Source organism: Dromaius novaehollandiae, chromosome 1 (assembly GCF_036370855.1).
Source record: "Dromaius novaehollandiae isolate bDroNov1 chromosome 1, bDroNov1.hap1, whole genome shotgun sequence".
In the NCBI taxonomy this organism is placed as follows: domain Eukaryota; kingdom Metazoa; phylum Chordata; class Aves; order Casuariiformes; family Dromaiidae; genus Dromaius; species Dromaius novaehollandiae.
Genome location: NC_088098.1, coordinates 28,297,278 through 28,320,171, shown reverse-complemented (window position 1 = coordinate 28,320,171; position 22,894 = coordinate 28,297,278). Strand labels below are relative to the sequence as shown.

The 22,894-nt window shown below is 37.5% G+C and overlaps 1 protein-coding gene across 1 annotated transcript in view; it reads right to left on the bottom strand.

The window, feature by feature from the left end:
* The window catches only part of NRCAM (neuronal cell adhesion molecule), a 158,298-nt gene that overhangs the window by 88,553 nt on the left and 46,851 nt on the right, over nucleotides 1-22,894 (bottom strand). Inside the window, 1 exon segment of the mRNA XM_064507881.1 lies at nucleotides 9,445-9,534. The gene's annotated coding sequence lies outside the window, so the exon portion shown is untranslated.

The following is a 22,894-nucleotide window of genomic DNA, read 5'->3' as shown; positions in this document are numbered from 1 at the left end:
TAGGAAAGGCAATTAAATCATTTGAAACTTATCCCTTCAGTTTTCCTACACCATCTATCAAAATGATCTCATCGCAGACAGACAACGATAATGATCAACATCATAACTCTAATGAGGTCGGCAGGAATTCTGCTGTTGAGTTCAGTTAGACAGGATTGCATCTAGACATGTTTCTAAAACTGAACAAGGGAACTATCTGGCTGAATACAAGTACCAAAGGAACTATACACCCTACTACAAAGTGGGTGCATCTTGGAAACAAAACAGAGGTTATGCTATACTACTATGTTTTAAATTCAGGACAGGAATACACGTCAAGTAATTTTTTATCCTGACAGGTGTGAGGAGAGGGCAGGGTGCAGTGGAATTCCTGATAGCAAAGGTGCAGTACAAACCACATCTTACAGGATCCACAGGGAAACTACTGTCACACACAGAAGATGTCACAGGCAGTTATTGTACCAAACAGACAAGTAAGGTAACCGCATGAATAACAGAGATAAATGCTGACATCTGTCAAGGTACAAACGCACATATCATACATTGCCCTTACAGTATGCTTGTGTCTTAAGTCTGCATCCTTGATATCTTTTTTCTCATACGCTCACTTCTCCTTGCAATATTCTTTCTTCTTGAAGACTGCCTATTGCCCTGAATAAAAAATTCACAGCCAACAGCAGAGACCTCCATTGAACAACAGGCTCAGGAAAAGAGCTGAAGCTCTGAAAGAAGAGCTGTTGTGCTGCAAGAGAAATCACGGGGACAGGAACATTTCAAGAGCTGTTACAACCTGCAACTTCATGTTTGGAGTATTTGATCATTTATATATTCTTCTGGAGAAGAGTATCTTGTTTTTGACTGGATAGGTCATACAGCACCGGAAGCTTCCGCTTGCTGGAACCCATGCAACACTGGGGATATTCAACAGCTGGATGATTAACAGCCTGAAAAATCCAAATACTGTAGGCACAAGCCACAAGATCCTGCCTGAAAACCTAGGACCAAACCCAGAAAAAACAGACAAAGGCTTTCCAGCACTGAATACTGTAAGGGCAAAAGCAACAAGTTCCAGAGCGGAGTTCACATCGTTAATTTGGATCTATATTCCCTATTATATTAAACACAAGAGAGAGGTGTTTGCGCATGCCTACCTCAACCAACAGAAACTACTTAAAAATTTAAAATTCTCTCTTTCTCCTGAGAGTTCTAAATACTATTATACCAGCATGAAACCAGGTATCAGAGCCTAAAACCTCTACACCAGTCAGGAGGCCATGCCATGACTTTGAGTATGGAAGGAGGAAGCAGCAACATTGTGCACAGCAGCCTGGTAATGCAACTGTGAAACAGAAGGAAATCTGGATTCTAGGCTTGTTCAGTCCAGATGTCCCTAAGCTAACGAAAGGCCATGATCACAAGACTTCAAGTCTATACTAGGAGTCCATGCTTCTCTTGAAGCTGTGCTACTGTACAGTAAAGAAAACAAGAGTAACTGCTTCTATTCATTACATACAAAGAAGAAGCAATAACACTATGTCATTGTCCAAAATCTAGGTAACTTTATGCGTAGCGTTGCCCTCTTCAAGGAATCAATACTCTAATACCCTAGCTGCTCTTTTGTGGAAACCATTTCTGATGCTTACAGTGCTCAGTCCTACTTGGTAAATACTAGATCCTGCTGCAGCTGGTTTTTGAGAAAGAATAAAATTAAGCATTCTTTGTGGAACTTTCAAGTAAAACGAACAGTCATAGTGATAAAAAATATCTTTACTTGGTTTGATAATAAACTCAGAGGTTGAAGGAAGCCTATTGTGGTTCTTTCCCTTTTAAATACTACAGGGAAGCTCTTTATATCAAAATGCAATTACATAAAAATCTCTCTCACTTCACCACTCCTTCCAGCTCCTCTAAAGGTAATGCTTTAAATTAATAAATGGATCCCATTTTAGTTTTAAAATGCATTATCTAAATGTCACAATAATGCTGGGAAAATCCAAGGACAGCGATGACTGTTTCAATCAGTATTTGTGGTAAGCCTTTAATATGATTGTTTCTGTAGAATACATGAGCCCTTCCCAGTTGCATTTCCTACCCCAGCAACCTTATGCAGGCAACCTCCATGATTATGGTAAGAGCAGTTTGAAGAATCAAACTCTTAAAATCTTTTTCACAACTTGCTTTGGGGAGACCAGTGAGCAAGTGTGCTCAACACCTTGAAAGGACTAATTTGTTTTTAAAAAGTGCAGATGTTGATCTAGTATCCTTATAATTTAAGAGTGAGATGATAATCACTGTTCTACAGCAGTGCCAAAAAATGAGTCAAACAAAATGCCCCATCAGCCTTTCTAAACTTGTGTTAATTTTCAAGCGCTAAACAAAGCATACTTTTGTGGTGAGCAAACTGATTTTGCAAAAGCTTTAACTTACAAGGCTGATTTACAAAGTAAGTTAAAAACTGATGGCATCATACGTTATGAAAATTTTGAGAACAGCAACTGTATTTCACACTAGATATTGTTTTAGGAGAGCTGTGTAAAGAAAAGAAACAAGATTCAATTGTTTAGTTAGAAAAATAACTTTTTTATGGTTCACTTTAAATCCCACCTCCACTTTTAATATCTGCAGGCTGCAGAAATATTTTGTTTCTTACCAGCACTTTTTATGAATGAACTGAATTCACAAACATTTCACTAATCAAAGTCTCATGTGTTGCATCTTAATTGCCTATGCTTTTCCAGGTTCCTCAACCATCTCATTGTTTTGGTAAATATTTTCCACCCATCCAAAAGAAAAAAAGTTACAGTAAGTCCCAGAGAGAACAAAATACTATCTTTACTCTTTTAATAGCAAGTATTGTGTTAGCTGAATCTATGAAATATGCAGAAGTGTAGCGGTAAGTTTGGGGAAAAATGTTAAAATGTACTGCAAGTAACTTAATCCATTTATCTTCTATGAATTGAAATTAGCCGATTCTTCAGCGCTGTGCAAACAGTCCAAGAGAGCTGATGCTGTCTTTTACATATGCAAACAGATTTGTAGAACAGTTGTTGCATGTTATTCCGTATCACCATCCAAGATACAGCTATATCTCAAAGTTTTACAACTGCTTGAAAAACATTAATTGGTGGAAGCACACTGTTCTTTTGAATTCAACTGTTCCGGGTGTGAAGCTTCAAAAACTGTGTGGCCTGAGAGCTACCATTTCAGGCAGAGGACTAGAGAAACGTGTCTGAACAACCATAAACAAGTGGGAAGGTATGACAGTTGATGGCAGGTTATTTAAAAAATACCTACAGGGTTTAAATCTTCCTCATAACATTTTACTCTCTTTTCTCTGGCTGGATAGCATCCACTCCTGCCAGCCAAACATCCATTTTCCCTTTGAAGTACTTCCTGAGAATTTAATTGCCTAGTAAATTGCCAACAAAACTTTCAAGTTGTAGACCAGCCCTGAGAGACTCCAGAGGGAACAGCCTAGAATACTTATTCATCTTTCCACAGTCAGTGAGGAAGAGTTGTTCTCTCGGCCTCCAGCCACAAAATCTATTTGTGACTAGACTGAGCTCACTGAACTAAGTACAGGCAAATACAGGAGTTACCAGTTCTCACCGAATATAATCTGAAGTTAAATTCAAGCAATACTTTTGAGAACTGGCATATTTATTCAGATAATTAGTGGATCTAGCTACATAAGCATTACAACTTATACATCTCATGTTTCATATTTGAAAATATTTTTTTTGATAATTTAGACTTCTACAGTTATTTAGACTCTGTTACGCAGTTTTATCATTCTTGACAGGTCCTTTAAATTGACTGCTTCTCATCATGCTTTTCAAGTTGCCAAGGTTCAAATGATAACACAACATAGGAAAGATAGAGGGAGAGGAGCATAAAATTGCTAATTTTTTTTATTTACAGAAATGGTTTTAAATTCTCAGTTTTGTAGCTTTCTGAGATAAATAATCCTTCATAACAATGCAAAAGGACTCAAAATTCCTGCAGCACAAGAAGTGTGAAGGCTAAAACCAAGCAAAGTTTTTTTCAAAGACAAAGCCAGATTAACTGTAGTAAAGATCCTCAAAATGCTGACATAATTGCACAATACTGTAAATTATGCAGCTCACCCAATTCAAGAAAATGTATCGTCTGACAGGAGAACGTAAATTGAAATAATATTGAATTGCAGTAATGCCTAACATGATATGACTAATCCAGTTAATTTATATAGTTTGGAGACAACTGTTTTACATAGCAAAAAATATTGTTTATACCAGAATACAGAATGTTAATCACTCATGACATTTTATTATGAATACTTTAGTGAATTCTTTTTAAACTGTCAATTCAAAAAATTAAGATTTGTAAACACCAGATACTCAGGCTTGTTTACAGTGCCGGAATACATTACTATGAAGGTCTAACCTTAACTGCCTTATTTAGCTTTTAATTCAAGGATAAGCATTTTGCAAACAAACCCATACTTTAACAGAAAAAGAATACATCACTTAAGTAGCTCAAATTCAGATTTTAACACAATATAATTTTACTGCTTTTCCCACTTCACTGGGAAGCTTCTCCCACTCAGTGCTCTGTAACGCCTCAATCTAAATGAGTATGCCCTAGCAACACGCTGGCTGAAAAAGCACAGAAAAAAACAGAGCACCAGGTGTGTTACTAAGAATAAAAGATAAATATGTTTTACCTTAAAAAAATCTATAAATATGGTAAAAAATTTAGGAGAAACAGTGGAAATGAAAAAACTTCAGAAGCTCCAATCTCTATGCCTCTATATTCCTCAGATCTTTGTCTCTGAAATCTCCATCATTTTTTTAAATACTGAAATACATGTACACATGTAGGAAAAAGAAGTGGAATGAGGATCAAGAAGGGGTCTTTTAAACTGTAGTCGGAAAAAGAGTATCATTTACCTTGAAAGTTATATGATACTAACGAAAGCCACATCTCAAAAAAACCCTTGGACTGAATCATAGTTTAATTTTTATTCTGAAGATAAAATTTTAACCAAATTCTCACCTACTCTTCCATCCACAAATGGGATGATTTTGTTAGAATCACACTAACAGAGCAGTTACATGACTAGAAGGCCATTAGGACACATCCTCTTTTAATCCTAGTATTCTATATAGTCAAATGTCTGCTGGGGTTTCTGACACTAAAACCAAACAATATGAATGAAGTTCTGAAGTCATGTTTTTTATTCTACTCCAAAAAGTGTTACATTTAAAGAAACAGTTTCCTTATACAGTTTCCTATTATAAGTATACCAATCTTTTAACCTAGGTTGTTTGTTCTGAATAAAGAAAATCATTCCTCGTACAGAATATTATAGCCCCTTCCTTAACAGCCATCTTTGGGCTTTTCTAGTCTTCAAACTATTTCAGTACCTCTTTCACTATAATTTGCTACAATAACATGCATTTTTTAAGCACAATTTTTGGTAACTGTGAATGTCCCCATGCCAGTCACAGTATTGGCTAAAAAGCTGGAGAGGTTTTCTGTTGAACTGGACAGAGGCACTCTTGAGTAAAATGGATATAGAATATTGAGGGGAAAAAAAAAGCTTTGGTAAGTTTTTGAGGACTTCCCATGATGTGAAATCAATGGGATTTAAAAGTACCTACCCTAGGCCAAATACAATCAAAAAAAGACTCAGAAAATAGCTCACTTCAAGAATAGGACTGGCTGATATCCACTGATCCATGTGATATGGCTAATATCTGTATCAAGTATGTACAGCCCCAAAAGGCACTTCATAGGCCTACAGTTGCGAGAAGCACCTGTTATGGTTGGTAAAGAAAATGGGGAAGGAAAAGAAGAAGGGATAGAAGAAGAGAGACAGAAAAAGAACACAGACAGGGAAGTTCTGGGATCGATTACTGCTTGGTTCTTCAACCCTTGAGTGATATCCAGAAGGGAGAGATTCTTTTATATCCACAGAAAGCTTTTGGTTTCAAGACCACCTCTTCTCTCTCTCTCTCTCTCTCTCTCTCTCGCACACGCACACAGAGGGAAATACGTGTTATTAATAGCTAAGAAATTCAATAAGCTGCGTATTTTCTTTCAGGAAAAACTTTTGGCACTTATCCCTCCCTTGCAGGCACACAATTCATCAAGAAGAATCTCCCTCTTAGACTTGTCTTGAATGGAAAGCAAAACCATATGCATTGAACACATTAGTACTTTTTCTTTATATGAAATCTGCAGATCTACATGCCATATCAGAACACATCTGTAGCATAGCATGGATCGGAAATGGAAGACATCGCATTTCGTAAGGGATATAAAATCAGACTCCTAAAATACGCTTTTTAAAACATTCAAAGAACTGAGAAAGAATATTTCCTCAAAAAAATAAAATAAAATCTGATGCCTCCCTATTAGAAAAATGTGATGACCATGGTCTTTTGCTAGATTAGCTTTTTATTTTTAAACTTACTTCTGTTGATCAACATCTCCAACTAGTTTCCCTCTCTATCTGCCCTCAGGCAGTTTCTTGCACCGTCACATGCAGCACCACAGGGTAGCCAAAAGTAAAAAGCCCCAAGAATGTCTTTGACCAGGCTTGAAAAGAGAGAAAGGAAACTATCTATTAATGCAGTTGTTTGGCAGATTGTACATGGAAAGAGAGAAAGGAACATTTGCTAGTAAAAAATGAAATGAACATATGGAAGCAGAAAAAACAGCTTTTTACCAAAAGGAGAGGCTAAGGAAAGGCTCAGGATCAGTGTCACAGGACAAGCAAATAGGTAACAATGTCTAAATGTTTCATATACTTGACCGCACCAAAAAGTTGAACATTAGTTATCTCTCCCACTCAGCATCCACAATGTGTATGTTGCTGGGACTAAACTTCTCGTTTTGCTTTGCAAATCATATCTCAGAAAGTGCAGTAAGTTATGAGAATCCTAGCAAAGCTAAATTGTTTTTTAAAGCTGTGCCTCTGCAAGCAGGTCAGACCAATGTGACCAGTCATTTGAAGGGAAACGGGCAGTGGAGAAGGAGTTAGGGCACCCCCAATAGCGCTCCTTCAGCATTACAAGAAGGAGCTAGGAGCGATCTTGCCTCCTCCTCAGCACTGGTGAGGCCACAGCTGGAGCGCTGGGTCCAGTCCTGGGCTCCCCATGGCAAGAAAGACATAGACATAGCAGAGCGAGTCCAGCAAAAGGCCACAAAGATCATTAGGGGACTAGAGCATCTGTCATATAAGGAGACGCTGAGAGAACTGGGCCTGTTTAGCCTGGAGAAGGCTTAGGGGGATTTTATCAATGTGTATAAATATCTGATGGCAGATGGCAAAGAAGACGAAGCCAGACTCTCCTTGGTGCTGCCCAGTGAAACAGCAAGAGGCAATGGTCACTAACTGAAATACAGCAAATTCCACTGAAGAAAAAGCTTTTATACTGTGAGGGTGGTGAAATACTTGAGCAGGCTGCCCAGACAGCAACCTGCTCTAGCTGACTGTACTTTGAGGGGTCTGCATCTCCAGAAGTCCCTTCCAACCCAAGTATTCTATGGTGCTATTAGGAAGAGACCAAACAAGGGCAGCGGTGTCTGAATAACATAGGTTTAGTATCACTTTTTTTCTCTGCACAGACCAAGCCTTCAATAACATAAAACAGTTCTCTTGCACATCAGTTGCCTGTATGTGACTGTATTCTATGAAGGCAAGTTGTTCATTAGACTTAGGAATAGACTACGCAATTACAGCCTATCCAGCTGTTTTTCTCTCCCATGCATTTCCTGATGTCCAAGACTCAAGGTCTAGCCAGTATGAGAACTACATAACATACAGTTTAAGACAATGTATTTGTTTTCACCAATCAAATCAATGGCATTGTTATTACATTGTCTATTTGTGTCAGCACATATCCATCACTTGAAAGGATTTTTTTCGCACGCCCCCCACGAAGTCAGCCCTCAAGAGTTAAGGTTAGTTTAATCAGAACAGTCTAATGTATGACAGGAAGCCATCCTTCCACTTTTATAATGCCTGTTCTCTTGCACCAAAGTATTGACAGTCATGCTTTACAACTACAGGGGAAATGAGAGGAACCAATAAAATGTCACAGAGAAAAGCTAGAACATCTCACTCATGAGGAGCAGGCACCTGTGCACTGACCCAATTAGACATTCAAACACTTGTCACTTTGGAGCTGGCTGGTTGTCACTCATCCAAGTAGCCTCAGGGACCTATTGTATGGTGGCATTGCCTGACAGGAGAATTGGAGCTATGTAGGCAATAAGGGCACAGCGATAGGGTGCCAGGATCCTGGTGAGCAAGAGCAGCCGCCAGCAAAGCCAAGAACCTTACAGCTTCCTTAACTTGATTACCATCCAAAAAGCTTTTCAAAATCTTCAATGGTTATCCTTTTTTTCGGAGCAGTCCAGTTTGAAAACCTTACAGTAACAGTCCTCTCTATGGAAAGCTACATTTAACTCTTCAGTGACTAACACAAGAACCATGTGAGAAGAGATTCTTGAAAGATTAAAAAAAAAAAACTTCATTGGAGAGAAAGGATGTCCTAAATGATACTTTTAGTAACACCACCAGCATATAGTTCGGAAATCAATACATTTCATTGCTTATTTCCTCTTTTCTCTGTTTTAAACCTATTATTGATGCTTTCAGATGCTGTCTGCTTGAACACATAAACGAGGGATAAAACACTGTACAGCCATCCACGCCTACACACACTATAAAAAAAAGGTCTGTTCCAGTAGACTGCACACAATACTGCATTCAAGACACCAAAATAAAATTTTTCTTTTAGAAAAGTCATATATTAAAACACAGATGACTATTCAGCAGCTACTAGCGACTTCAAGTAAGGCTATCTCTGTTCTTATGTTGAAAGATTTATGCTACTCAAATACAAGAGCGAGGTGGGGGAGGGAGAGGATTAAAAAAAGAAAAATGAAAGCTTACTTCAAAACTTTCAAAACAGGCATTTTAACCTTAGGATCTAAACCACGGGACTGAAGAATTCATAATGCACCCATGACCAAAACCGTGATCTACACTAGAAGAAAAACTTTTTCAGTACAAAATATCCCAAGACCCTTCTAGCTTCTATTTTGCAGACACTCACTTGTTTACTATTTGACTTGTCCTGACACCTGTTCTCTGCAGCTACGAACATCAGAGATGATTAAGCTTACCTTCAAACGCATGAAGCTATGAAATACTTTTAGCAGCTTTCCTAGTTAATATATTTGATTTGAGCCCTTCAGTTTGAAGCTGAGCTGACATTTTAAAATTTATACTAATCACAAACTGTTTACCCAGATAAATATGGAAATGCAGCTAAATGCAGAATACATTATATGACTTTCCTGACAGTATGTAAACGTAATGCCAGTAGTTTTCGTTCTCAAAGTTAGCATGAAACATTAAAATTTAGCAGGAAAAAACTATTTTACCTTTGTATGAATAACTTCAGAGCAAGATGGTCTATGTCTTTGCTTTCTTTCTTATCCCCTGTATCGCAGGTCGTTAGGTTACTGCCTGGCCTGAAAAAATAACATATAACCCAAAATATTTATACAAGCCAGTAATAACATTCACTATTAAATTATAACAAATACATCATATATGTCTTGATATAGCTGCAATACTAAATTCAGTGTAGCTTAAGTAAAGTTAAGCAGAATGGTATTTTACCAGGAACGTGGAGCTGAAGGAAAAATAAGAAACATCAGGAACAAAACTAAGATTCCTAAGTTTCAAAATTACCTGCATTTAGCACCCCAAAATGAACATAGCTAGCCCCATCAGATCGAACCAGACCACCCCATACAGGTATCCACGTTTTCTATACTAACGAATGAAAAACAGTCAGTGCTTCTGAAAGCTTCAGAGAGACATCCTGATCGAGCCCATAGGAAATCCCACCACATCTTTCTAACATTCAGTAACCTAATCAGTAACCTAACTTAAGGCCCACTGGGTATCTCTATCTCCTCAGGACCAAAGGCTGCAGTGCTCTTTGGGAAACATGGGCCTACACCCTGCATAGGCTTCTGAAAAGACCTCTGCCCCTAGTTGAGGAGGGGAAGAGAACAACCCCCTCCACACACCCAAATCCTCCAAATTAAAAACACAAAATAAACCATAAGGAACCAGTAGGAGAGGTTCTGTCTGGAAATCAACTGCTGCCTCGTTCCGTTATTCAGAGGAATTCTTCATTCAATTCCTCTCTCTCCTCCAACTATCTGTTACGTTAAGCCCCTAATTTAAACAGATGGAAGTTTTGTTGAGGAGGAGCTTATTTTGTTGGTTATTCTTCCACATTAAAGTATGTGTGGAGCTGAACTTTCAAGTGAGAAAGGTTCAAGAAGGATCAGAAATTTTGGAAGTGAGTCTCAAAATTTCTAACTGAGAATTCCCAGTGCAGCCAGTTATTTTACAGTACATGTGCTCCTCTGCAAACTCAGCTATGCTTACCCCTCTGAGCAGCCCTTATTTCAGTGAACTGCTGGTAGAGCAAAAGGCTAAAAGCAACAGAGTAGCATCAGTCTAGCCACCTGTTATTGTATATGTTGCACATTAAAATATGAATTTTATCTTTAGAAAAGTAATTATAGTTTATTGTTCACTTTTATGGCTGCTTAGCACCCTATTAAAAGGTAAAGCAGGAGAGAAAGCAAAATCTCAACTTTTATTAGTGATTCAGTAAGATCAGTTTAGTTTCCTGTCAATTTGATAAGTGGTCATCATACAATTTCTTTCAGAAAATTTAAAAAAGACTTTTTACTGTGAAATTGCTCTGTAACCTGGCAAATCCTTAAGTGTTGACCAGAAGTCTCTTGTAACTGTTTCTTCCAGTAGCAAAGAGCACTTTGCTCATAAACGACTCTTCAAAATGCTCTTTCAAATCAACTTGTTGCTCTCATAACAAAGCACTAGAAAGAATATGTTATCTTTGTAACTCTGCAAGTTTGGCATATATTTCACTGGCTTGGGTAATTCATGTGATCGCCTCCATCTTTACTCTGGCACTCAAATCCTTCCCTCCCCCCCCCCCCCCCCCAATCTATATTTGCAGCTGGAGCAGCCGCTTGTAAACAGGAATGACCTCAATTAGCCAAAGTCAGCTCTGAACTCGCACCCAGAACTGCTATATGCATGCAACTCCTGGGTTACCAAACCACTGAAGTATGACAATAATCATGCACAGCCTACTCTCACATGAAGATAACGGATACACCTACTCTGCCATTGTGCTGCTTCCTGTCTCTGTTTTGGACCACCAACTCTGAGATAAAAGCAGAGCACGTTTTAGGCCTTGTCCCACCCCAGGGGCCACTCCCAAAGGGCAGTGTTGAGCAGACAGCATAAATTTTGACCGTCCATCCTAGACAGTCCTAGGGGCCCACCCGACAAGGCATTGCACCCTCAAACACTCCACAGACTGGCATGCAATACCCCAGGGCACACACCACACTGAATTACGCTGCAAAACCATCACTTTGGTGGGCTGCAACACAGCTTTTGGTATCTCACTCTGAACTAAAAGCATGAAATAGCTGTATCTTAGGGCTGCAGGGACATCACATTACCCAGAAGAAACTCAGATTATGCAGGGTGTATTTGGCCAGTCTATTTTGGAAGAGACTAGTTTTCTAAAACTGAAATGTGGAGGTAGACCAGTCCTTGCCAATTAGCCTTCCTTGATGACAGAGATTTGTCCATCTTCCTTTTACTAGCAGTAAAGAACAGTTGTAGCCTCAAGGGCTATTTCTAAAAGTTGGGCATGGTCTTAAATCCAGGGGTGGTTTGTGCAAAAGACTTCACAGCAAAAAAACACAGCTTTGCAGGTCCACAGACCAATGCTGACACTGTGGATAATTTTTCACAGATAATTCAAAGGCATATTTTAAAGAAGGGGGGTGTGTGGAGGGAAGGAGATTAAAAAACAGTTCCCCATATACTTTTGAACTAAATATATACGACTTGGGATGTACGTTAATGAACTACAATTTTTAATATTTTATTGCGAGAAAAGAAACTGCACCAGAACAACTGTTGAACTGTTTTGAACTGTTGTGTGTGAAATGGTCAGAATATCAGTCTCTCTGGATGTCTGGACTACATTCATTCTACTCCAAAAATAAATATTTGCTATAGTTCTTCTTGACATCTGCTGCTTTAACCTATTTACAGTCCATGACCAGATTCCTTCTCTGTGAGGTTACTTTCTCTGATAGTCTCTTAGGAGGGAGCTTAACAAAAGCTTGAAAATCCAGTGAAATCACAGCCCTCAGTTGTTCTGTAAAACATGTACAGAAGAGCACTTGAAGGTCCAAAATTCAACTCAGATATAAATGAAGAAGTAAAGAAGCAATCTCAGCTTACAAATATACTGTACAACATTTTTTGCTCTTTGACAGTCAACATAAAACTTGAAATTATTATTCACAGGGCTAACCACATGAAGACAATACTTTGAATGTCTTGGTGACGTTGTCCCATGGATTTAAACAAGAAAAGTTCCGCTTCTTTTACTGGGGCCAGGATACCCGCCATGTCCAAACTTGTTAATTAATAACCAGATGTTTGGTTTTCAGATTAAGAGGGGTATTTGCACCCTTACAGAACAATTACAAGTATATGAGCTATTGTGAATCACAACAAAAAAAACAAAAAAACAAAAAAAAAACAAGGAGGAGTGAGCAAAGGGGAAGGTTTAAAAACATATCCAAACCCAGCTTGTTTTATATGAAAGCCTAAAGATCAGATAAAACATGTTTTATAATATATTAGACATATTTGGGGTTAAGTAATTTCTTATTTTCTTCTTATAAGATTAGCTACTAGAACGTTGTGAATGGGTAATATATACTTTTTACTCTTTTGCACCTGAGTATTATGCTTATTAATTACTGTATACGTACTTGTTTAAAAATTCATGAAAAAGCTAAAATTTATACTGCATTGTTGCTTTAAAAACATTCATGCTACTATATATTGTGTCGATAGACCTCAGGCGAGCACAATTTAGAAGGAACAGAGCAAAGACGCTAATACAAAATTATGCAAAAAGTTCAAATATAAAAAACCCAGAACAAAAATTCCATTTTCATTTTATAATCAGATTGACCACATGATTTTAGATTAAATGTATTCAGGACAGTCATTAAAAATTAAGATATTTTAATGGTTTTAACATAAATCTTGAAAGTAGTAGAAAAAGGCAATACATAGCTTTGTCTTAAAATTAATTACATAGATAGATATAAATTCAGCATTTCTTTTTATTTTACAGTGCCACAGAAAGTTATTTAATACAAAAAATTTTCATGGGGAACTGGAAAAAAGTTTGCTTTGTGATATATAAAATTTATTTAAGTATATTTAAGCACAGTTTTATGCTATTCAGTATTGCAGAGCTCCACTATTCATTCTCATGTCACTCCTTCTTTCACAATTAAGGACTGATGAGTAGTCCTCTGAAAAGGAGAAACTACTCTGTTGGTTGAGGCCAGTAATCCATCTTTCTGTCCTATCTACCTTATTTCTGGCAGTTGCCAACCCCAGATCATTCTGACAAACTAGTAATAGAAAAAATATCCTGGAAGTACACCAAAAATAATTGTTCAGTTTTCTGTTTCTCATATACACATCCTCACAAATACATTTACTAAGGCACGTAGTCTAACCTAGATTATACTTATATCCTTTAAAACAATGTGCTATTTTTTCTTAAATTAGTCCAATGTATTATAATAATCAAAATGGAATCTGAATTTCATTTAATACATTGCAAAGTCATGCCCTTCCTCCCTAGACACCAATTAAATTATAGCTGTATTGATTTTAATTCATAGAGTATTAACCAAAGTCAAATGTTTCAGTAAATTAAACAGAAGAGGTTTATTTCCCCTTCTAGATGTATAAACTCCATTTCCAGAGGTGTAAACTCCATATCCTTACATTTCCCCTATTTAAAGAAACCAAACTAACTGATACTAAGGTACACGAATTGTAACTATTTAAATGACCATCAAAAAGAAACAGAAGAGAAAAGGAAAACTGGCTATTACCTTGTGCATGCAGCTATACAATCCTCTTCGCATTTTCTGATTAGTGAGAGGTAAGAATTGCTAATACTCTCTCCTTCACCTTGTAATCTTGACCAAATTCTGCTGTTGCTGGACTGTGTGCAGAAGCGTGTGCAGAAAAGAGCTGTTTCCAGCAGCCAGTCCCTTTGTCCTTGGACCTCCCAAGCTTCTGTGTGATCAGCACAGGCTTTGTGGCAATACAATACGGGTTAAACATTTCCCTGTATTTATTTAAAAGCAGAGCTAAATCTGCTAAGCTGCATGAATGTTTTAGTAAAATGATGCTCACTGCATTAGGGCTTTTTTCTGCTTGTTTGTTTTTAAGAGTAAGTGGTTTCTATCTAAGAAAAGAAAAAAACCCTATAGTTCCTCATTATACACAGCAGTTAAACAATGCAGCCAGTCAAATCAAGAAAGGTTTTTCTCCAGATCTTTCCTTATCTAGAATTTTCCCCTAAATAACTGTCTGTGGCTTGCCTCTTTTTACTTAAAGAACTCGTCTCATTTTTCCCTTTACATGCTACTTGATGAATTGCCAATAGTGCAACACTCAGTTCTCCATTGGTAGTGCCGGAGGGGCAGGTTATTGCTAGAGCTGCTATATATGCTGACAGGTGAAATTCCAATACAAGCAAGCAAATTTATCCATACTCAGAAATAAACGAAAACATTTTAGAAGAGCTGAATGTGCTTGCCCACGGTATTAAGGCCAGCAAATTCTTACTTCATACAAATCTCTCTGAACCACCTTTGCTTTTCAAACAACTATCTTGAAGCAACACTGATTCAAAATAGTGGCTTTTTTAAACTGTTTAAGAAAGAAACCCTATTCAAAACCTTTAATTTCTGTTCTGTCACAAAGGAAGATTTTTTTTAAGTTCAGTAAAAATGTTTCTAACTTTAAGGGGCTTGCTGCTTTTTATAGGTAACAGTCTAAGTATTCTGACAGCATTTATTAGCAACAGCATTAGTTCAGAACAATACCTTCATCTGCTCCTTTGAAACCTATTCTGTTTTCAAGGCTTATTTAGAATAATGCTTTTCTTCACAAAAGCACAATCTATACATAAGAATCTACTTCAAAGCAGATTGCCAGTGAGGTTCAGTAATGACTGCAACCACCTGACCTCTTCAACACAACGAAACAGAGCCAGAGCATCTTAATTGAGCTCCCACTTCACATATATATCATGCTTCTAAAGCTGCAACTAACTTAGCTGAGCATACTAGAGCCTTAGAAAAATAGAAATTACAATTACAGGCGATTTGCTTTTGATCTGAAGGTTTATCATCAAATAATATAGTGTTGATTAGGCAAAAACCTCTGCCATTCAAAGTTATTCCTTTTTAATTGCACATTTACAGCTGTATATTTTAATGACACCAGCTGACATGAAACGTAAACAATTAGCTACTTACCACATCACAAATGTGGTCCAATATTAATCTATTATTCATACTCAGTACCATCTAATTCTTGCAAAAGCTCAATTTTCAAAATTGCTATTTTCTTAGCTTCAATCATTCCTTCTAAAATGAAGTCCCAAACGAAAAAGAGAGTCTTCCTTGGCAATGCAGTATCTTAACTATTTTTTCCCCTCTGCTTTTGGCAGCATACGATATTAAGAAATTAGTTAAAATATAACAGATTGAACAGATTTTTTGTTTAACTGGGTTTAACAGGAGACTGTTCTCTGAATTTTAGAGCGGAATGAAGAAGGGATGGGTCTGATTTTGTAGCCTGATTGACCAAGCCTAATCAGAATTATTTCTGCACACTGCTTCACTACAGCTGTGGATCCATTAAACACTAAATGCTTCGAGAGGCCCATTCCCTTTCAGCTTCCCACTGCGACTCACACTTTTCAAACAGTAGCTACGCAGTGGGCTACTCAAAACATTCAAAAAATGGAGGTGCTATATTTAATGGACAGCTCAAAACCCATAACAAAATCTGTCACTTGACTGTCAGGACAGCAGCTATCATAATAAAACAGATTCTTTGTGACGGAGAGTTACAAAAGAACCCTTTGAACTGGTTCTCTTACCTTGCGATACATTTTTTTTTCTGAGAAGGTTTTCAGTGATAGCAGCTATTTTTTTCTTCAACAAAAATAACCATGTCTACCTCTGAAAATGTTCACTGAGATACATGTATTTTCTAGTAATCATAATATCCTCTGCGGCATCTGGTTTTACACCTTATTACCATCTTAGCCTCAGGAAGCTTTTAAACAAATATAACCACTAGGAATGTCTTATTGCACAATTTCTATAATAACAAAACTACTTTTTTAACCTATTAAACTATTTAAGCTAGTTCTATAGTACAGATGACTAACTGGACTTATACACACTGCCCTAATTTCTCTTCTTCATTTTAAAAAAAAGTTCATACAGTCCCTTTACTATATTGACTACATGTAAGCAAAGAAACATGACTAGCTATGTTTCAGTCTAAAAATAAATGACAACAATATAAAAACGTTATACTAAACTTAAGTGCCAACTGACTCCAGAGTTCTTAGGTTTTCAAAGATGGTGACAGGCAAAATCAGACATAAAATATTTTGCTAATGTACAGCTTCCTTATAATGCTTTTAATATGTACTTAATATAATTATATTAATTTATGCAAGGTAAAATAGGTAAAGCATAATACAACTATTTCACACAGATCATAGGACAAAAGATGTCTTCGACATCTGAAAAATAATTCACGTAGTTAACTTCAAAATTCTATTTAGACTGTGAATGAAGTTACCACCAGAAGGTGTTTTCTGCGAGAAATTACATACTGGAAATAACTATGATGCGCACATACACTACACAGACAAGTCATTCCTGACTTTGAGACCTGCCTATCAGGTGAAAATCAGATTCTGAAAAAAACTAGAATTGCCTGATGACACTGATATCTCACCCATCTCTTCTTTCATGATTTTTTCATTTTCCTTCCCAAATGTCCTCCATTTTTTTCTAGACTGATGGTAATATTCATAAAAAGCCACAAATCATTTGTGTTTTCTAAGATCAAAGTCACGCTCCATCAAAATTTAGCTAGTGTAATACTCAGCTGAGATCTTCTAGTAGTTCAATAGTTAACTAGAATTTAATGCCAGAGGCTCACTTTAGAGAATATGGTATGTCAGACTGGTCAAAATCTGCGCGATTTGTAACTCTGCAAGGACAGGGTCATTCAGCAGTATCCAGGGATGGGGTACAAACATAGGAAAGATATAGGAAAGATAAATCCAAGATAAAAGATGCTTATGTGGTTAGGTCAGTGCTAACATAAAATAGTTGTGTAATACAGAAGAATCATGGTACTGTAATGAAATAGGGCTGTTGCTTTCACTTGTTATTTTGGACACAATGTTTTAAAAGATTCTGCATACCTAATCATCACAACAGAAATCATGTAGGTATTACGCTCTTCACAGTAAAGACTGATGTATTAAAAGGCATGCTTGGGTGTATCATTACCCATAAAGTCCTCTAGCATGTCCACCTAGAGGACAGGAGGACAATATTCAATTTTAATGACTATACAGTCAGCAGTAGGTATGCTAAATAGGTGGCTAGAAGGTTTTTTTAATTATTATTCTTTCGTTCTTTCTTTCTTTGAAGAGAAGTGAAGAGACTTCAGTTTCCTAGGTGGGAATTTATGAAATGCAGTCTTGATTCAGCCTTGTTCCCTCCATGTGTTTGGACAGAGTCCTAAATTTCATGATTAGCTATTATTATGTTTCACATTTCTTCATATGCGAGCTGAATTCTAGATTTGTTTTCATTTTTCAGCTTTTTTTCAGCATTCATTTTTCAATTTACCTTAGATTCTTAGTAAGTTCTGGGATCATAATTTTGTGCATAAAACTGTAAAATACATACTGTTTGCAGTTTCTTTGTGAAAAATGCCTGTAGAATTAAGAGAGTTTGAAAAGACATTAAAGTATAGACAACATACAAAAACTCCTAATATCTCCCTTGCTGTAGCAATCTGTGAAAGCAGTATTAAGTAATACGATACATGCACGCACAGTCTACTGCATATACAAGTGACACTGTGCTAATACAATACATAATGGAGGGGGAGGGAAATGAGGGGGAAAAAGGCATGTGTAAGACTGATCTGGACAACATATGCATGCTATATGCTGTGTTTTAAAGGGTCTAATTCTTCAGTACTGAAAAAAAGGCTGGAGTCTAAAGTTAGCAATTAAATATACATGGTAACTGTTAATCACCAAATTAGCTGATGATTTCTAAGAAATACATTAAGAAATATTAAATCACATGTGAATAGTTCAGCCTGCTACTATACAGAATTGTTTATGAGCAAAATCTAAGTATCCAGTAAGCACCTTTTATTAACATTTCAACAACTGAGTGCCTCAAGTAATATGTATGCCTTGTATCAGAATTTGGTTGTGCTGATTTACCTCAGGTAACTCCCCCATCCTTCCTGACCTTCCCGGCACATCCTAGGAGAACTTACTTTGTTGGAAGGCAGTAAGAAGTAGTAAGCAAGAGCCTTCTGGAAATGCAAGAGACTCAGTTCTGCAATAGATCCCCAAATGCTAAAACACAGGCAAGTGGACCCACCAAGGCCATTCTAAAACACTGAAAGAAGGAAAAAAGCAGGAGATGTGGACCATCTAACATCAAACAGTAATGCAGAATAAAGACTGAAGAAATAGTTTTGGCATGACAACATAGCTTCACAGGCATATGAAGACATATGAGAAGAGAATTCAGTTCTCTGTCTATGCTCCATTCAACATATTTGGGTTAGGAGGTGAATTTTAAAGAGTGACTATTAAGTTAAGTGCTATTCTGAAATTAAAATGACGAAGATCAGGATCCTCTGATGAATGTGATAGAGCAAAATGTTTTCTTCATAATGTTCTATCTAGATTAAGAACAAACTACAAGACTGATTTTTTTAATATGAAAACTAAAAAACTTGGAAGAAAAAATTTAACAGTTGGAAGTATGCGGGAGATATGGATATTAGATATGCCAAAATATTTCGTAAGAAAAAATGCTATTTTTCTCTTAGGTAAATAAACTAATAGTATGTATATGGAATGACAAGCTTGCAGAGATAGCTTAACAGTCTAAAAAGAAATGTGAAAAGATGCCACCATCAGTAACAATATTACTTTAAAATATCATCATAAGCACTTCTACTGGTTTTAGCTGTTACAACTGAAACTTCATGGACCTGCCTGAATTAAACCCATTGCCATCACTTCCTAAGTATAAATTTGGTCTGTGTTCTTTTCTGTAAGCGTACATAGGGATATTATGCCAGACTTAGCCAGTGATTCCTTATTATAAAAACCAGTGGATTATAATAAGCAAAACAGGCTAAGTGATTTTAAGTGAAAAAAGGAGAACGCTATTTTTACTCCATTTTCCAACCATTTCTAATAGCATACAAATCAATCTGCATAACTTACAGGGATTATTTCAAATGAAAAGGCATTTCCCAGAGCTAGGGGGAACTTCATTAATACAGTTTACTTTACAATTGTTGAACTAGGGTGGGGAAGATTCTGCCTCTTTCAAGCATCCTGACACTACAAAAATTAGATCCAAATAACCTACTTTTTCATTTCAAAAATCATGACAGCATATATATCCTGATTATCATTCCTAGACTCCCTTCTCTCCTTTCTGTATTTTCTTAATGTTCACTGCGACAGCCAAAGCTGGCTATTTGCCAGCTGCAGAAAATCACTTACAGAAGGCTTTGGGAGGCAGACTCTCACTGGTCTGATTCCACTGAACCTTTTTACAGGCAGCGACTTTGTTCCCACACATTAAGTGCTTATACTGTTTATCGCACACAGAAGTCATCAGAAGAGTGAAATTTCCCAGAAGTGACTCCAGCATGACAGACTGAGAAAAGCCCTCTTCAAACAACTCAAGGTTTATTAGCCTCCTTATTTCACCACCTATAGCCAAACAGCTTAGTGTTGCTGTAGTCTCAAATAAGCAGGTTTTCTCTTCTGCTTTCACGTTACTTTTTGATGACAATGTTACATAATAAGATTCACAGCATTAAGTTCAATTATACTAAGATTTTCCCTAGTACTGTTCTCTACCCTAAGGGAGAAATGCTTTGCCCTTTCTCTTTGTGCACGATGAATAGCCTTGACTTCAGTATGTCTAAGGTAGTTTCAATGCATGGGGCACAAAAACATAGCATAAGCAGAGACAAACACACACCTCCTGTCCCCAGGGTGAGGAGATCTATCAGCAGCGGCACTACCAACTGGAGCTTCAGCTACAAGGCAGTTTGTTGATGCTGAACCGCCTGTAGCTAACAAGGGGAAAAGGTACTGAACCTAAAATCCTCCCAAACAGCTAGAATCTACATCAAATACTTCGGAAAGAGGAACTGAATCAAGTCTGAATCAAGGAAGAAAAAGAAGAGGGGAGAAGGAGGGAGATGAGAGCTACAAACCAAGGTTAGAATCTTAATTCCCCCGAAGCTCCCCCAGATTCTGGGGTATGAGAGTTTCGATCCATTCTCAAGGGGAAGAAAAAATACAAAGCCTTTTTTTGTTGCAGAAATATTTTTGGGATGCTCGAGCTGTCCAAGAGTTTTCTTTTTCTTGGAAAGGCATGTACTTTTTAAACTTCTACCTGTGATGCATATATTAGCACCTACAGCTGAAAAAGTGAACTGCCCAAAGAGGGACCTGGCTAGAACTGGGCCTAGCTCTATTTCTGCTGTTCCCCTGTCCAAACTCCTCTGCTATCAAACCTAGAAGCACTAAATTCACTGGTGTTTTATATTTGACTCAAAGGCTCTCTAGCTGTCTACTGTTCTTCCAGTCACAACTAGAAAGAATTTAGCAGCTCTCTGCCTCTGTCATGCCTACACGTTCTGACTGACAGCTTGAGACTAAAATTATCCACCTAAATCTCCTAAAGGGCTGTTTTCAATAGGTGCACACAGAGCATGCCTAAGACACAACAGGGCTGGGCTCCCCAAAGCAGTGGCACAGCTGTGATTTTCATTAAAACAACAACCAGAGAAAGACTGTGTGGTAGCACTTTCTTTTTAACACAGAGCAGGGCTGTCTCTGCTCAGTGAATCTCAACATTTTCTCCTAAGGGGTACCACTTCCACGGAGAGACAGTGAAGATACCATCTACCTCCTGTAGATCACGGGTGGGGTACATACTAAGGTAAAGAAAAAAGATTCTCTTCTCCACCCCTTTTCCCCCACTGTCTAAAGATCCTGTAACATGACGTATATGGATTTTCTGTAGAGATAACAGATCCTGTAGGAGTTGGGGTTGGAAGGGACCTCTGGAGATCATGTAGTCCAACCCCTCCTACCGCCCACCCCCGCTCAAGCAAGGTCAGTTAGAGCAGTTGTCCAGGACCATGTCCAGTCAAGTTTTGACTATCTCTAAAGAGAAGGAGACTCCACAACCTCTCTGGGCAATCCTGTTCAGCCACCCTCACATTAAAGAAGCATTTTCTTGTGTTCAAGAGGAATTTCCTGTGTTTCAGTTTGTGCCCACTGCCTCTTGTCCTGCCACTGGGCACCACAGCACCCTGAAAAGAGTCTGGCTCCAGCCATCTCATGTTCATTAACACCAGATTCATTATAGCCAAATTCTCACATACCCAAACTCCCATCAGGCTCAATCTTTCGTTTGCACAGACTGCATGATTTCTGTATTCTCTACAGTAAGAGAGAAAGTATTCATACACAAAAAACAGGCTTTATTGCTGTTTACAAAAGCCAGAGAAGCTGTTCACCTTTTATTGTAGTTTCTCCTTATTTCAGTCCTTTGTCAAATTACTTTTCCTATCAGTTTAAAAGAAGCAAGCCAAGAAGTCTCCATAAGACTCTGACCTTTGCAGAAGTCTGTTTTATAGCTATCAAACTACCTGACTGTTTAGATATCAGTTCAAAGCTTAGTAAAGAAAGACCAAAAATAAAACTCTAGAGATTAAAATTTACAACCAAATCCACTGAAAGTCGTATTACAGTTTTACTATTAAATAGAGGGTATATTATGAAGTAGAAAACCTGGTACTCAAGAGTTTTACTTTGAAATCTGTACATCATTAAAGTGATGTTTCTTGTGGAGCAGCAGGACAAAGAGGCAATCATCATCTTCCTATCATCAAGGACTACTGAATATGCTAAACATTTTTTCAAGTCACACCCAACTTGATTACCAGCAGATGCACCACTTTTTCATAGCAGCTTGAGGAAAAAAGGTGCTTGGAGTGACTCCTCCATCTAGGAGACTGGAGTTGTCAAGAGTCCAGTTTGGTTACTTACATTCTGTATTTGTATTCTGTACAGCAATTCCGCTTTGGACCAGCCTTACCTAGAACTGCTACACAGAAAGAGCAGCTGGAAGAACGGCACAGCTGTAACTTCATTAAGCCAAAGGTACAACTTGTTGGATTAACTCCTGGAGTGAAGTAGTCTCTTCACAATAATGCAGAGCCTCTTCACTTCATTAGAAGTGTTACATCAGCCTAAAGGTATTACCCATATTTCCTTATTTAAATATAATCTGTTTTAAACACACTTTGATTACCAAATTATATACCACATACAGAATTGTGAAACAGCTATCAACTTTCTAAATTCAGTGGAGTTCTCCACAAAAAGGATGAGTTTTACCTGTACAAAAAAGCCTGCAGTGTTGGATTCCAAATGGTTATGGCCTAGAAATCAGTGCATCTCCAGTAGTTTGCCCAGGTAACAGAAAAGGAGTGTTACCCTTCAAAAGGGCAGATAACATACGCATGTAACAGATG